Source organism: Aphelocoma coerulescens, unplaced genomic scaffold, assembly GCF_041296385.1.
Source record: "Aphelocoma coerulescens isolate FSJ_1873_10779 unplaced genomic scaffold, UR_Acoe_1.0 HiC_scaffold_55, whole genome shotgun sequence".
NCBI lineage: Eukaryota > Metazoa > Chordata > Aves > Passeriformes > Corvidae > Aphelocoma > Aphelocoma coerulescens.
Genome location: NW_027183894.1, coordinates 2922131 through 2935656, shown reverse-complemented (window position 1 = coordinate 2935656; position 13526 = coordinate 2922131).

Genomic DNA, 13526 nt, shown 5'->3' with positions numbered 1-13526 from the left:
GTAATGGGGTTTTGTATCAACCAGAACTGCAAATGGTCAGTATTTGCAGACAAGGTTACTTGGACTGTTGTTGAAGTGAGTGTAGCAGTTTCTATGGCATTCTGCAAAAAAAGTGACAGGTCTCCCTGTGTTCCCCAGTTCTTAACAAAGATGAAGTTAACAAACCCCTGAAAAGAGGTTTTGCAAAACTTCAGGGATATTTTCCTACTAGTACTGTAGAGACAACCATAGTCACCTTGTCTTTCCAAAAGTGAAGGTTCCCTATTTTTGTCCAAGAGCATCAAGTGCTTTTGATCAGCGTTTGTGTGCATGCATTAGCCTCGTTCTTGCTCTTCCTTGGAGAACTTTTACAATACTCACATGATCTGTGTAGGCTGCAGACTGCAGTGGTGAACTTCAAGGCTTCCAGCAGAAGGGAGATGCTATCCACATTTTGGATTCTCCTTAGTCTGAACCTTCAACGTCCAAGGCTTCACTTTTCAAGCAGTTGGAAGAGCTCCAAATTAAGACATGAACAGGTCTTAATTGACCTTGCCACCGCCTCAGTTAGTCAAGTAATGCTGTGCATTGGATTTGACTAGTGCAACATGTGCTTAAAATATGTAGAGTAACTCCTCGATTACCCTCTCAGAAGGGTTGGAATGGAGAACAAGGAGTTCCCAAGACAAATATTTGGTGTACCAGGAGTAGAATTTAGGAGTTGATTGCAGAGCACTGCATGCACAAATGTCTAAGGAGAATCCATCTTTTGATGTCCCATCTATGCTTGTTCTCATTTGAAATCCTGCACATTCTGCAGGCTGGTTTTGTTAGGCTTGGGGCTGGGGAAGGAGTGATGGTGGGGGAGGAGTGGGTGTTGGTTTTGGGTTATTTTTTTGTTTCCAGAATAGTGTACACAGAACTTGTGCCCAAAACCAGCAGTAGGAAACAATGCAGGTATAAAAGAAGGTCACAGAAATGTCAGATAATACGAATCTGAAAGCGCTTCAGTATTTTACTCAGGAGTTTCACTCTAACAAGGTGATTTTCCTTCACAGAAATGTAGTGGCAGGCTTATGCCATGCTAGAAGTGATGACCTTTCTCTGCCCCAAATTGAGCAGCAAAAGGTTTTGGCTCTTAATTTGAACCCCTGAGCCAGCTGTGTTTCAGGCTGCAGAAGCTGCAGCTGTTGTGGCAGACGCGGGGTGCAGCCCTGCCTGCCAGTTCCGAGCTGGCCTGCGCTGGTGGCAGCCGTCAGCGCCCGGGGTCCCCTGTGCCACCCATGCCAGGGCTCTGCCTGCCTGCCTCGCAGCCCTGGTAGCCTCAGGGAAACATCGCACTACTCCATCTGCTTTAAAAACAAACAAGCAAACAAAAAGCTCCCTGTAAATATATGTAGAAGTCTTGAAACTAATTCTCAGCGCTTGCTCGGAGTTTGTTGATGGAGCAAATGGATTTTGGATAAACTGCTATTGCTAGTACTACTTAGGTTCCTAAACTTCAGAAGGGAGGCTATGGTGGTCACGTACCCCTGAGGAATGTTGGGAACAGTAAGACAGCTCAGTCATTTCAAGGTGGCCAGAAAATGGGTGTGGCAGTGGAGTGGACACTCTGTGAGTAGGTAGCCTTAAGTCATGTAACGACATGCACTTCAGTGGGAATTTTGCATCAACACCAAGAGATTGTGTCATGATGTGTTGCGTAACAACAAATTGGGCCAAAATTCTGCTGATTTTGACCAAGGTGGATGGGCCACCTTCACTTAAGCTGGCAAAGGGACATAAGTCAATGATGTTTGAAAAACAGCCATGAAACATAGCCCCTTTAGTTTGTTGCTCTGTTGCAAGTCTGCAAAGCTCTGTTGACAGGTCATTGGAAGTAGCTGTTGGAATCTAAGTGCAGTTGGACGCTTTGTCAGTCAGCATCAGCAGGAGGCTTAACGGTTTAGGTTGAGAGGTGGTGCATGGTTTTTTTTCAGAGGAATGGCCCAGTGAAGAGCAGTGTTCACTGCCATGACTACCGTTGTAGCCTTCAAGAGCAATGGTTCATTCAGAGAGAACTTCCTTGGTTCTGCTGGTTTGGTTTCGCAGCTGGAGCAAAGGTACAGCACTGGAAGCAATTCCTAGGGCAGAAGCGGGAGATATCCGAAGCTCTGGACTTCGTTGCCTAAGTGAGCGTAGTCTAATTGGAAGAGTGGTGAGCATCAGTGATATCAGATTTTTTACAAGTTCTTAATTCTGTCAAAACAAGAAAGAAGGAGAGTGATGAAGATGAAATCCTTTCCTCTTCAATCTGCCTACGCAACAACTTCAGCTGTAGTTGTAATGTGTATTCACCTATTTTGAATTGCCCAAAACCAGGCCTAGAGATGCTTCAGAGTCAGAGAAGCGGGTATTTGCTTTATTCGGCGCTGGGTGCATGGGGGATCACTCCTCCTAACACACACACACAGAGCACTCCATACAGTCCAGCATTATGTGTAAAATTTATGAACATTCATCACAATTCTTGGGATAGGAGTGGTTCTAGAAATTACTTCTCGGAAGTCATTAATATCATTAGCATACGTGCCATGCATGCGCTGTGTACGCTGATGGGCGCACTGAGGAAGGCTCCTCTTCTTCCTCGAGGGTCTTTCTGATGAAGATCAGTAGTCTTTGTCACAATGCACTTTTTACCTTTCTTTCTGGAGCATGCACAGTTCTTCGGTGGCTGATGCAGCGATCTCTGTGCCGGTTTTCAAAAGATCCTGTTCCTCTTATCTTGACAAGATTAAGGCGAATCCTGCTGCTTAGGTTTTGTGATTAACATTTGCTGTCTCTTAGTAGTTCACTCGTGTTTACATGAGTTAACTATGGATCAACCCCCTTCTCAATTTTAGCACTGAAAGGATATTAGAGTCATTTAAAGAGATGTCTCCTATGGAGTACTATAAAACTGCCATAATGGTAAGACGTTTTCATACAGTAGTTTTAGCACAGAAGTAATATATGTACAATCTTGGATGTTTCATCCTGCTGGCTCAGGAGCCAGTATTGAGCTTTTCTCCTTTAAATCCAGTCTTAGAGCTCTGCAAGGATCACTGCAGCATGACGTTGTGACAAGGGGATGCTGATTCATGCATAAACCTTTGACGCTTTCCTTCTATCTTCAAGCAGCTTTGAAAACCAGTGATTATCTGGCATGTTGCGACTTGAGAGTCATGGTAAAGGTTTCACCAAACACTTTGTAATATCAGGCTACAGCTTTCATTCCTAAGGAAAGAGCATTGAGCAGATTGCTGGCAAAATGCTGAAAGAATGAGCCAAAACCAAAATCCTTTAATGGGAAAGATGGAAAAAATTTAGATGTGTTTATTTGAACTAAAAATAATGTGGACCAAGCCTAAATGTATTTCACACTAAATTCTTAGAACTGATTTTAAGGGAAGAAGTGAGAAAGATGAATTCCCAAGCGGAATTTTCAGCAGCATAATATTGAGCATTTATTAGTAGAACAAAGGCATATCACAGTGCAGGAGCACTTAGCAATATTGCTAGAGGCGTGGCTCCATTCATTTTACTGTGAACTTTAGTACTTCTTTAAACATAGTCCTTAAGCCCAGAAAGTCATTTACACTTCACTCAACTTTCCCCCCTCCGTCTCTGCCCCCTTGCGCCAGCACACGCCAGCACACTGCCACCTCGGTCCTCTGAGTAGCTCCAGAATTGAAGGCAGGCACCCCCCTCCGGTGCCTCCTCAGTCTCCAACCTAATTTGTAGTTGATGGGTTCTTTGGGAGGTGTGAGTTTTGATGAGATAACAGACTTCCTGGGATGCATGCGGTTTATCTTCTTTGTTTCTTGAAGATGTCTTGGTTTCCACCTCTGTAATTTCTCAACTGAAAGGACATTTATTATCATGTGTTTCTTCCTACGTTTCCCAACATGTTACCACTCATTCGAAGTTACAATTTACTCTAGTCTTGTTTTTACTTACCTATATTTTACCTTAACACTATTTCTACATAGTACATTCTCACTTCTAAATGTTAAAGTGATAGATGCGAAAGACAAAATTTATCGTTCACTCATTTATCACAGGAGGAATGTGTTAGCTGCTTGTGTTGCAGTTCACTTGTAATTGTGGTCTATTACCGCAGGCCTGGGCCCTAGGGTGTATCACTGTGTCCCGCAGCCATAGGGAGGAGGAGGAGAGAAGATCCAGCAGGCAGGAATTGTGCACCAAGATTTATTCATTTAATTATTTCACAAACTCTTTTACAGACTTTTTTCTTCATAGTCTAATTGGACAAAGGATCAGCCCCCCCCCTTGGGGTGATTGGCTAAAATCCTAAACCATCCATTGTCAAAATATTTTTCTACTAGACCATAAACCAGACTTTTCAAGGTTGCAGGTGGCTTGGTTGTTTACATACTCTGCTACCTCTTCTGTGAGAGAGAAAAGTCTCTCACAGACTTAGAAAATAGCAAGAAAATCCTCGCTAGCAGCATTTTGGTATCTACAATTCCCCCTTTTTGTTTGATAAGATAACAACTCCACTATTAATCCTAAATAGAAATTTACATCAGTTATTAATTCTAAATATGTCCTTAAGGCTTTAACGATCTGACTCCATAACAAGAAATTTAAAGTTCAGTCTCTGCTTGTGGAAGGACCATCCCAGTCTCTGCTTGTAGAAGGACCATCTGCCTGATGGTCAACATCTTGGTCATCATCAGAAGAGTCTGATGGCTGATGATCTACATTCTGGTGGCCACTTGGATGGTTGGTGTTCTGGTCATCATTTGGAGGTTGCCTGTTCTGCCTCTGGTGCCGTAGGGCAGGGCGAACACATTTTGCAGCTAGCCACCGTACCCCAGTATCTGTAGAAACGCAAGCATAGCCACGACCCCAAACCATAAGTTCCCGCAGGCCTTCCCACTGGTTAGTGAGTAAATTCCACACCCAGACTTTTGCCCAGGGCAGTTGTCTCTTGCCTGCAGATTGCAATGAGAGAAAGTGATTCAGAAGAACAGGATTCTTTGAATTTTGTGGTACCGTAAGGTGATTAATTGTATACGAGCTTTTGCTAGTCGGCTTCAGTAACCAAATTCAAAGGTTCCTGTGAGAATCGTTGAAAAGCCATGATAACAGCCCTTAATTCAACTAACTAAGCAGAGTCTGACTCGGATTGGTGTGTTAATCAACCACTGCAAAGGCAGTGTAGGATACTGTGCACCTTTGCGCACAGTGACCCCTGCTAAAAATTTGTCCCGATCCGTATGCCCCAGGCTGCCAACACATCCCGTCCCCAAAGGTTAAGGGAAGTGGTAGTAACATAAGGCCTAATTGTAGCTGTGTGCCCCTCTGAGTCCTTCACCGTCACAGGCCGTTCGCTTCAATAGCTCTGTGTGGTTCATCCTCATCCTGTGATGGCCGATCCCACTGGGGGTAAAGGCCATGAGGGAGGCCACGCAGAGAAGGAGATGATAGTTACATCAGCACCAGTATCAATCAAACCTTGAAGCTGAGTCCAGGGCGGACGGGCGTTCGGCAGGATCAGGGTACACGTCATCTGTGGCCTTTGGTCAGAGATGTCTGCAGTCCAGAAGGCCTGCAGAAGTCCTGTAGATCCACTGCTGTTATCTTTGTGAGTTTGTTGTTCTATCCTGGGGACACAAGACTTAAAAGGCACTAATTTAGCAAGGCAGGTCTTTTCAGGAATAGTTACAGGGGGTTTTCAAATTCCCTATAAAACTGAGGACAAGGCTCCGAGGAGCGGATTCCCATCAATCCGACCTCATCCTCATCCTATCGCATTAAACCTGTTAGAAGCCAGACCTGAACAGCCCCTCTCTTCCTTTGTCTCTGAGCTAACGTGAGCCGACATCAACGGCTCCTGCCGTGTTTCCCTCTGCAAAGAAGCCAGCTAGCTAGCCCAGCAAGCTCTTTTCCTGATCCCGAAGTCGCTTCAGCGACGCGTGGAGGTAACGCAGCTGGACTGTCTCTGACCAGGGGCACGCCAGAGTCAGTGCCTCGAGCACCAAACGCTGCGTTATTGGACATTGAAGGTTCAGGCTAAGGAGAATCCAAAACGTGGACAGCATCTCCCTTCTGCTGGAAGCCTTGAAGTTCACCACTGCAGTCTGCAGCCTACACAGATCATGTGAGTATTGTAAAAGTTCTCCAAGGAAGAGCAAGAACGAGGCTAATACATGCACACAAACGCTGATCAAAAGCACTTGATGCTCTTGGACAAAAATAGGGAACCTTCACTTTTGGAAAGACAAGGTGACTATGGTTGTCTCTACAGTACTAGTAGGAAAATATCCCTGAAGTTTTGCAAAACCTCTTTTCAGGGGTTTGTTAACTTCATCTTTGTTAAGAACTGGGGAACACAGGGAGACCTGTCACTTTTTTTGCAGAATGCCATAGAAACTGCTACACTCACTTCAACAACAGTCCAAGTAACCTTCTCTGCAAATACTGACCATTTGCAGTTCTGGTTGATACAAGCCCCCATTACCTAAGAAAGGAACAACTCGGCAAGCAGTTTGCATAGATGAACAACTTAGCACGACTGCGGCTGATGACATGCCCTGACCTTTTTTGCCTTCAGCTATGGGTGCCGTACCCTCCTACCCTCACACATGCCACTCAAAGATCCACCTGTGACAGCAACTGTGCCAAGCCGCCACCCTTCTTCAGCACCATCGCACCTACCACAAGGTAGCTGAATCAGAGGGAAAAGGAGGTCGCCAATGGAGGTGTTATAAACATATATTATATTGGCTTCTCGCAAAGTATAAAGTAGATATTATATAATGTTAGAAATGCTTTTTGCTGTGTGGATGTAGTTTTCTTTTTAGCAAGAATGTTAGCAAGTGTGAGCACGTAAGATAACCTCCAAACGAACAGAGGATGAGGCCCGAAAAGCTGCTAATCAACACTTTGTCTAGGGAGCAAAAGGGCCCAAAGGCTACTCTGCCTGGAGAACAGGCGGCCAGGAGAGTCCAAGAGCCGTTATCACCACTCTGCCCGGAGAGACGAAGAGGCCCAAAGCTGCAATCAGCCCTGTCTGTCTGGAGAATTAAGAAATCCACCCTACCATTGACTCTTGCCTAGCGGGCCCAACCCCAAGAATCAAGAGAAATAAAACCACAAGGCAGAAGACTACGCATGCTCTAAAAAGGCGGAACCAAGGAGTGGCCATGCAGAACAGCTCCAGGAAAAGTTTTAATATGAATAAAGAACAGACAGTAAAAATGGTATAAAAAAGACTCACCTCTGGCATCAGGTGTGCTCTTGGCAGAGCACCAAGGCACCCGGCCATTACCCCGTTGCTTTATTTGATGTGTCTCTTATTGTCTTTATATTAAACCCTTTAAATTCTCACAGGAGAGTGAACCTCGTTTTTCACAATTAAGGGCTCGTCCCGGAGCTGCACCTCGCCTCTGAAAAGCGTGGGAGGATTCAAGAAGCAAGGGTAAGGCGCCTCCCGCCCAAGTTGGCAGGACCTTTGCTTAGCATCCTCTGGCGTGATTTGGTGGCAGCAGGGCAACACCCGGAGGACAAGAAAGACACAAAAATAAAGCAAATGAAAGAGAGCGCTCTCGACAAAAATCCCACAGACACTGGAAAAGAAACAGGACTGGGAAGTATTGTCCAAAGAAAAAGGGGGTGGTTACGGGAGATGAGCGTGTGTGAATGAGACGTGGGCTGGTTGCCCCCAGATCTGCGAAGCGAGTGTGGCAGTCTCTGAGTGCTGCCGTTCCGTCTTGTTCACGAGAACAGCGGCCAGCGAGGAGACAAAGCGAGAGATAAGCGGAGTGAAAGAATCTCCGGGGGTGACTGGGACGGGGTCCCAGAGAAGGGGTTGCAAAGTGGGAGCTACCCCCCCATATGCTGGGTTGAGGAAAACTCCAAGAGCACCCAGGGCCTAAAAGTACCCCAAGAGAGGTTGGGGTTTGGATGCTAGCAATGCTGGGTTGAGGGAAATCCAAGAGCACCCAGAATCCTAAGGATTATATCATACCCATGGGTGGATACTAACAAGTGACTTGAAAGAGGTACCTTATTATTCTGTTGTGAGTAGGAATGAGTGAGTGAACAAATATTAAAAAAGAGTGAATGTGTGAATGAAAAACTGTGTAATTCGAAGTTAACTTTGTTTTTGGGGAAGGTGGGCTCTAATAAATTTTTTGGTGTTTTTTGTACTGTGAAAGGGTGGGTAGTATTTTACAGCAGTGAAGATTGGTGTTTTAAAGGAATGAATTAGTATTTCAAAGGGGGGGATAAATTGGTATTTTGAGTAATAGAGAACTCCTGGGAAAATGGGACAACAACCTAGTAAATTAAGTTCAAATTATAAAAGGGTGCCAGAGGATATACCCCGAGACAGTCCCCTCGGGGTCAAACTCGCAAACTGGGAAACTGATCCTTCTACAAAAGGAAAAGAGAAAGTAAAAATGATTCAATTCTGCATGAAAGAGTGGGTAAAAAAGGAAATCAGATCTGATCATGTGTACTGGCCAAAATACGGGTCTGATGAGGCATGGATTTGCCAGGCTCTAAATGTATTTGTAAATTCAAAAGAGCCATCTCACCCTGAGGAGAGAGAATATGCTTCTTGCTGGACAGGAATTACAAAACCTCTGGGAACCAAAGTCTTCAAAATATCAGAAACCGCAGAGGAAAAGCAAACAGAAGAGAAAAAAGGCTGAGACCCTTTAGAAGTATTGCCTCCGCCGCCAGCACCAGAAGCTGCCCTCCTCCCCCTGGCTCTGGGGCTTCCCCCGCCAGCCCCCCCTCCGCCCGCACCGGGGGCCTTTCCCCCGGCAGCCCTCCCGCCCCAATGGAGCTGGGGGGGGAGCCCTGCCCCCGCCCATGCCGGGGATCCCACCCTTCCCATATATCTCGGGAATCCCAGCACCCTCAATTGCATCAAGGGAAAGGTCACACGTCCCGGCTTCAGCCCCTACCTCTCCTGCCTTGAGAAACCCGGCTTTAGCCCCGGTGCCCGCCTCCTGTGCTCCGGAATATCTGGCTTCACTGCCATACCCCACCCCCACCCTATTCAGCTTCAGCGCCAGACTTTGAATCTGCCCCTCCTCCCCAGGGGAGTTCGGTGCTTTCTTCCCAAATCAACCCTCTTCTTAACGAAGGAGCACCATACCAGAATACAGGAGGTGCCATTAAGGCTCCGAGGCAGCCCAACAAGCCCTCCATTGCTAAACAAACAGAGGGAAGCCGAGAAATTCATTTCTTTCCGTTAAGAGAAGTACCTACGGGAGGAGGGGGAAGCGGCTTTGTGAGTGCTCCTCTAACCTCTACAGAGGTTAGGAATTTCAAAAAAGAAATTAAAGGATTATTAGAAGACCCCATAGGTACAGCTGAAATGTTGGACCAGTTCTTAGGTCCCAACATTTTCACTTGGGAAGAAATGCAATCAATAATGAAAATAATATTCTCCCAAGAAGAAAGAGAAATGATTAGAATTGCTGGAATAAAAATTTGGGGAAAAGAAAACCAACAAGGTCCACCCGGGGATCAGAAAATGCCCATTACACCTCCTAACTGGAACCAAAATGATGAAGCTGGGAGGGGACATATGAATGATTATTGTAATTTGATAATCAAGGGAATAAAAGAGGGGGCACTCTGAGGACAAAATGTCAGAAAGGCCTTTGAGGGGCAGCAAGGGAAGGAAGAAACCCTGACTGAGTGGCTGGAGAGGCTCCGAAAGAATATGAAACAATATTCTGGGAGAGACCCGGAGTCCCTAGCAGGGCAAGCCCTGCTAAGAGTTCACTTTGTCACTCATGCCTGGCCAGATATTAGAAAAAAATTGGAAAAAATAGAAGATTGGTATGAGAAACCTTTACAAGACCTAGTAAGGGAAGCTCAAAAGATATATATGTCCGGAGGGATGAAGAAAAAGCCAAAGTGGGAGCAAAGATCATGATAGCCACTATGCGAGAGAGTACCTTCCAAAAAAAATCTAAAGCCCTCAGGTAACACTCCTAAACATTCCAGATTTAGAAATGGTGGAAAAGAGAAAAATAAAACCTCAGCACAATCAAGATTCCAAGAACAACCCAGGGATGCCTGTTTCTATTGCAAGGAAGAAGGGCATTATCAAAGAGAATGCCCCCACCTGAGGAGGGATCTGAAAAGATTTCAAGAGACACACAGAGAAGAAAAATAGGGAAATCATGGGCTCTATTTTTGGGGGGATAAATACCATCTGGAGCCTTTGATAACTTTAAAAGTAGGCCCCGAAGAGGAAGTATTGGAATTTATAGTTGACACTGGGGCAGAAAAGACTTGTGTGATGAATATTCCAAAAGGGTGGGATGTAAGTAATGATATGGTAAAAGTAACAGGAGCAAAGGGGGAAGGATTTAAGGTCCCTGTCATTAAAGATGTGGTTATTGAAGGGGAAACAAAAATAGGGATAGGGGATGCTTTGTTAGCTCCTGAGGCTGGCAGCAATTTATTGGGAAGGGATTTACAAATCCAACTGGGGATTGGAGTCATACCAGAAGAAGGGAAAATGACGGCCAAAGTGTTTAAACTTAGCCAAGAAGATGAAAGCAAAATTAACAGAGAGGTTTGGGCTAGGGAAGGGAATAGGGGTGGACTAGATCTTGACCCCATAAGGGTCACAATTGAAAAAGAAGAAGGTCCCATTTGTGTACATCAGTACCCTATATCTTTAGAAGGGAGAAAAGGCTTAAAACCAGTGATAGAAGAATTAATAAAGGATGGGACACTAGAACCTTGTAAATCCCCTCATAATAGCCCTATTCTCCCAGTAAAGAAATCTGATGGAAATTATAAATTAGTGCAAGATTTAAGAGAAGTAAACAAAAGAACACGGGCCTGCTACCCTATGGTTCCTAATCCCTGCACTCTTTTAAGCAAAATTCCACCTCAACATCAGTGGTTTAGTGTGGTAGATCTTAAAAATGCCTTTTGGGCCTGCCCACTGGCAGAGGAAAGCCGAAATATTTTTGCCTTTGAATGGGAAGATCCAAACACAGGGAAAAAGAACCAGTTGAGGTGGACTAAACTGCCACAGGGCTATTGTGAGGCCCCAAATTTATTTGGGCAAGCCTTGGGAGAAATACTACAAACCTTCCCCACTCCCCCAGGAATACAATTTATCCAATATGGAGATGACCTTCTAATATCAGGAGAAGATGAAATGAAAGTTAAAGGAGCTACCATAAAGCTTCTAAATTTTCTTGGGAAAAAGGGACTAAAGGCATCAAAAAGGAAATTACAGTTTGTGGAATCAGAAGTAAAATATCTCGGCCACCTGATAAGCAAAGGTAGCTGACAACTAAGTCCTGAAACAATTACAGGGATTTTATCCCTCCCTCCTCCCTCTTCAAAAAAGGAGGTTAGGAGACTGCTGGGGCTACTGGGATATTGCAGATTATGGATTGAAAGATATACACAAGCAGTAAAATTTTTATATGAAAAATTAACAGGGGGAGACAATATACAATGGACCAAAGATGATGATGATAATAAATTAGAAAAACTGAAGTTGAAACTAGCCTCGGTACCAGCCCTAAGCTTACCCTCACTAGAAAAACCCTTTCATTTATATGTGAATGCAGAAAATGGAGTAGCTCATGGTGTATTAGTCCAGGAATGGGGAGGGGTGAGAAGACCAATAGCTTATTTAGCTAAACTATTGGACCCAGTAAGCCGTGGCTGGCCAGTATGCATTCAAGCCATAGCAGCTACCGCTATTTTGGTGGAGGAGAGCCGTAAGCTCACCTTTGGAAGTAAACTGATTGTATACACACCCCATGCGGTCCGAAATGTGCTAAATCAAAAAGCTGAAAAATGGTTAACAGACTCCAGGCTATTAAAATATGAAGCAATTCTGATTGACAGTAATGATCTAACTATAGAAGCAAGCAAAAGCCTCAATCCGGCCCAATTCCTGTATGGAGAACCAAAAGATGACCTGGCACATGATTGCTTAGAAATTACTCAATACCAAACAAAAGTTCGAGAAGATCTAGCTGAACAAGCCCTCTTAGAAGAGGAAAGAATATATGTGGATGGTTCATCCAGATGCTTGCAAGGAAAAAGAATGTCAAGATATGCCTTAGTCGATGGGATAAATATGCAGGCCATCGAAAAAGGAAAACTACCTTCAAATTGGTCGGCGCAGTCTTGTGAATTATACGCTCTAAAGAGAGCACTGGAGCATTTAGCACACAAAAAGGGGACCGTCTATACTGATTCAAAGTACATACCTTTGGAAAGATCTGGGAAGAAAGGGGTTTACTAAATTCAAAGGGGAAAGAACTGATACATGAAGGCCTGATTTCAGAAGTGTTGGAAGCATTAAAATTGCCTGAAGAAATAGCCGTAGTGCATATCAAAGGACACCAAGAAGGGATGACCCCAGAAATAAGAGGGAATAACCTAGCAGACCAAGAAGCCAAAGATGCAGCAGAAAATGGGACTGAACCAATTCTGTTAATCCTGACCCCAGAAAGGGGAGAATTGGAAATCCCCAAATTTAGTAAAGAAGAAGAAAAAGAATTATTTAAGATAGGGGGAGAACAAGATCAATCTGGAAAACGGAAACTTCCTGATGGGAGACAGTTACTTAATAAGCCACTCACTAAGAGAATATTAGAAGATATGCATCAAAAAACTCATTGGGGTACTCAAGCTAGCTTGTGTGATCATTTTCTAAAAAATTATGGGTGTATTGGAATCTTTGGGGTAGCAAAACAAATAACTGGGAACTGTAGAACTTGCCAAAGAGTGACTAGGAAAATAATGAGAAAAACAACATTAGGAGGCCGTGAGTTAGCTCTGCGACCATTCCAAAGTATCCAAGTAGATTTCACTAAACTTCCTCAAGTACAGAGATGGAAGTTCCTATTAGTAATAGCAGACCACCTAACTTGTTGGGTAGAAGCAGTTCCTGCTACTAGAGCTACAGCTAACATAGTATGCAAAACCCTTCTGGAACAAATTATTCCCAGATATGGAATGGTTAATAAAATAAACTCAGGTAGAAGAACACATTTTACATCCAAAGTCTTACAACAAATAACTCAAGCCTTGGGAATAAAATGGGAATTACATACCCCCTGGCACCCACAAAGTTCAGGCCAAGTAGAAAGAGTGAACCAGACTTTGAAAAAAACTTTAACAAAATTAATGATTGAAACTCAAATGTCATGGGTAAAATGCTTACCTTTGGCTCTGTTGAGAGGCCGAACACAGCCCAGGTCAGACCTGGGAGTGTCTCCTTATGAGATGATGTTCGGATTACCCTTCCTTACTGCTCAACATGAAACAGCCACTTATGAAGTAGGAGAAGTAAGTGTCAAAAAATATGTCACCGCAATTGCCAGAACACTTGAAAATTTGCGGCTGAAAGGAATGATCCCTCAAACCACAGCTTTGGAGTTCAAAATTCATAATATCCATTCAGGGGAATGGGTACTAGTAAAAACATGGAAAGAACAATCTTTGACTCCACAATGGGAGGGTCCTTTTCAGGTACTGCTGATGACTGA